Source organism: Orycteropus afer, unplaced genomic scaffold (genome assembly GCF_000298275.1).
Source record: "Orycteropus afer afer isolate SDZICR_OR568_19922 unplaced genomic scaffold, OryAfe1.0 scaffold01497, whole genome shotgun sequence".
NCBI classification, from domain to species: domain Eukaryota; kingdom Metazoa; phylum Chordata; class Mammalia; order Tubulidentata; family Orycteropodidae; genus Orycteropus; species Orycteropus afer.
In genome coordinates, this window is record NW_006923084.1 from 12,148 (window position 1) to 15,111 (window position 2,964).

The 2,964-nt window shown below is 38.4% G+C and overlaps 1 pseudogene; it reads right to left on the minus strand.

Annotated features, from left to right (window-relative positions):
• The window catches only part of LOC103213273, a 16,433-nt pseudogene that overhangs the window by 1,715 nt on the left and 11,754 nt on the right, over window positions 1-2,964 (minus strand).

Genomic DNA, 2,964 nt, shown 5'->3' on the forward strand with positions numbered 1-2,964 from the left:
GAAATATTCAAACTGTCCATGCAGCTGACAGTCCACAGCTCTGTTTGTCTCCTTATTCACTGCTTTCATTCAGGTTCTTCTATTAGTTGATGTTTAACCCACATCTGTATCTTTTCTTTCAAAGCTCAGGGCTCCAGGATTGTCTTCTGTATCTATCTCAATTGGTTTCTCTTTTCTATGTTGAAGACGGTTTGTGTAGCTTTTCTGCCTATTCTGCCATCTTATAGAAGTCACCACAAGCATATGGGAAGAACAAGTGGAAAAAGTGTTTTTCCTTTGCTAGGTGAAGGGATCTTCAGAATTTCCAAGGATGAGTGTGTAGGAGAGAATTACCAAAGCCAAAGTTACCATGAGTGTGAATATTGCTGAAACAAACAAAGAAAAAATGTCACAAACTCTAGGAACTTTGTGTCTGCACAAGCATTCAGTAACATTGGAGAAAAGACATAGTGATCAATAATGTTGGAGTCACAGTAATCCAGTGGGAGCCCCATGATCTTTAGGGGGAAATATAAAGAGAAAACCAGACAACCAGGAACCAATTACTAGCCTATTGGAGGCTTTGTTACTCATGATAGCTGTGTAATGTAGAGGTTTGCATATGGCCAATTAGTCATTATAGAAAACTCTGTTGCAACCAGAAGGATTTAAAAAAAAAATTAATAAATACTTGTGCCATGCAAGCATTATAGGAAATGGTCATGTCCCCTGTAGCAATGCTGATCAGAAATCTAGGAATACAGACTGTTGTGAATGAAATTTCTAAGAAAGAAAAATTTCTGAGGATGAAAACAAACATTTGACAGTATCAACGTGATGATGGTTACATGTCTCCATGTACACTCAATAAGTATGTAAAGAGCATAAAGAAGAATATCACGACATGTAACTTGGGGTCATCTGTAAATCCCAGAGGAATAAGTTCTCTGATGTCTCGTTTGTCAATGTTAATCTCTTTTAAAAATAAGAGTGATATCAACATGTTGTTGTTGTTGTTGTTTGCCGTCGAGTTGGTCCCAACTCATAGCGACCCCTCCTTGGGTTTCTGAGGCATATAACATGTTTTTTTTTTTTTTAGAATTATTATTTTATTTTATTTTTTGCAATATTCCCTCCCTCTCCTCCCCTCCCACAACTAGAAAGCAACAAAGAAAGTTTCCTTCCATATATAAACCTTTCCATGACTTTTTACAATAATGAACGAGTACAATATTTGTCCTTCTATGATTGACTTATTTCACTCAGCATCATCAGTTCATCCATGTTATGTGGTATTTTTTAGATTCTGTATTATTTTTTAATGTTGACTAATATTCCATTGTGTGTATGTACCATGGATTGGTTATCTATTCTTCTGTTGATGTGCACATAGGTTGTTTCCATCCTTTGGTTATTGTAAATAGTCTTGCGATGAACATGGGTGTGCATATATCTGTACTTGTCCTGGCTTGCACTTCTTTAGGATATATACCTAGTAATGGGATTGCTGGATCAAACGATATTTCTAATTCCAACTTTTTAAGGAATCTCCCTACTGTTTTCACAGTGGTTTTATCATTTGACAGTCCCACCAGCAGTGTATGAGAGTCCCAACATCTCCACTTCCTCACCAGCATTTGTTATTTTCTGTCTTGTTGAACTTTGCTATAAGTGCTGGGGCAAGATGGTATCTCATTGTTGTTTTTGATTTGCATCTCTCTGGTGGTACAGTGCCTAAGGCATTTGACTGCTGACCAGAAGGCTAGTGGTTCAAATCCACCAGCCACACCTCAAAAGAAAGACTGGGCAATCTACTTTCGTAAGATTTTGTTGTTGTTGTTATGTGCCGTCTAGTCAAACCTGACTCATAGCGACCCCTCCTTGGGTTTCCGAAGCAGTATCACTACAGAAGTAGGATTGCCCAACCTTCCTTACGAGGAGTGTCTGGTGGGTTTGAACCACCAGCCGTCTGGTTAGCAGGCAAGTGTCTTAGCCACTATGCCTGGGAAATTCAAAGGGGATTTCTATGAGTTGGAATCAACTCAATGGCAGTGTTTGGTTGGTTTTAATGGCTAATGATCTTGAACATTTCTTCATGTGTTTGTTGGCCACCTGAATGTCCTCTTCGGTGAATTGTCTATTCATGTCTTTTGCCCATTTTTTAATTGGATTGTTTGTCTTTCTGTTGTTGAGGTTTTAGAGATTTGTACAAACTTTAGAGATAAGTCCCTTGTCAGATATGTCATTGCCAATTTTTTTTTCTTCCCCATCTGTAGGTTCTCCTTTTACTCCTTTAGAGAAGTTTTTGCAAACACATAAAAATTTAATTTTTAGAAAGCCACATTCATCTAGTTTATCTTCCACTGTTTGTGCATTTTGAGTGATGCTTGATAGTCTGTTTATGTCATATATTAGGCAGCCTAAATTTGCCCCTATTTTTTTCCTTGAGGAAATGTATAGTTTTAGGTTTCACATTTAATTCCTTGATCTATCTGGAGTTAGTTTTGTATGTGGTGTGAGGTACAGATCTTGTTTCATTTTTCTGCAAATGGATATCATGTTTTGCCAGCACCATTTGTTAAACAGACCATCTATTCACCATAATGGATTTCAGCCTTTGTCAAAGGCCAGCTGACCAAAGGCTGATGGATGTACCTCTGGGTTCTCAGTTCTATTCCAACAGTTTATGTGTCTGTTGTTGTACAAATACCAGGCTGTTTTGATTATTGTTCTAATTACCTAGTACCACTTTGACAAGAATATTCCACAAATGGAATGGCCTTACAGGAGTTTATTCTTACAATTTGAAGGCTTTATGTCCAAATTCAAAGTGTCAAGTTCTGGGGGCTGGGTGAAAGCCCTTCAGCCATGGGCTTCAGCTCTGCTTCCAGATGCTGGCCCACTGAAGCTAGAGGTTTTTCTTCACTCAGACAGCTGCTGGCTGCTGAGGCTGACAAGCCAAAGATTGACAAGTAAAATGGCACA